The sequence below is a fragment of the Theobroma umbraticum genome, unplaced genomic scaffold, assembly GCF_002168275.2.
Source record: "Theobroma umbraticum cultivar Fairchild unplaced genomic scaffold, ASM216827v3 scaffold_67.0, whole genome shotgun sequence".
NCBI classification, from domain to species: domain Eukaryota; kingdom Viridiplantae; phylum Streptophyta; class Magnoliopsida; order Malvales; family Malvaceae; genus Theobroma; species Theobroma umbraticum.
Window position 1 is genome coordinate 3,719,697 of NW_018397262.1, and position 437 is coordinate 3,720,133.

The following is a 437-nucleotide window of genomic DNA, read 5'->3' on the forward strand; positions in this document are numbered from 1 at the left end:
ATTATTATTAGTTTCGTTTGTTGCTAAAAATGAACAGCTTCTAAATTGCCTTAAGTTTCAAATGGTTTCATACCTGTGATTTTCACAGTCAACTTTCAATTCAACTCCTTTGGGTGTCAAGCCTAATTAAAGATAACACAAGGTACGTGGGCTATCTTGGACCACTCTCGTCCTTTGTCCCTTTTGCACTCTTCCTTTAGCAATGGACAATCACTAATGTATAACTCCAAAAGTGAGTGAAGCCTGTCTTTTTCAGGAAGAGATGTGAGCTTAGGGCAACGGATAATGCGCAAATGATGAAAAGAGCTGAGGTTTTGAAAGCCTTTAGAGGATAGGCATTTCAAATTTTTGAAATTTTTAATGGTCAGATCGGTGAGAGAGGAAGGTAGCATCATTCCTATCTGCTTTGGTGGAAACGCCACCATATTCGGACATCC

At 39.1% G+C, this 437-nt stretch overlaps 1 long non-coding RNA gene across 7 annotated transcripts in view; it reads right to left on the minus strand.

Moving 5' to 3' along the window:
* Positions 1-431, minus strand: part of LOC110419433 (uncharacterized) — a 3,224-nt gene extending 2,793 nt beyond the window's left edge. For all 7 annotated transcript variants that reach the window (XR_016351407.1, XR_002445471.1, XR_002445473.1 and 4 more), the window contains exon 1: positions 74-431. This is a non-coding gene — a long non-coding RNA (uncharacterized LOC110419433). The remainder of the gene's footprint in view (positions 1-73) is intronic.
* Positions 432-437: the final 6 nt, after the last annotated feature.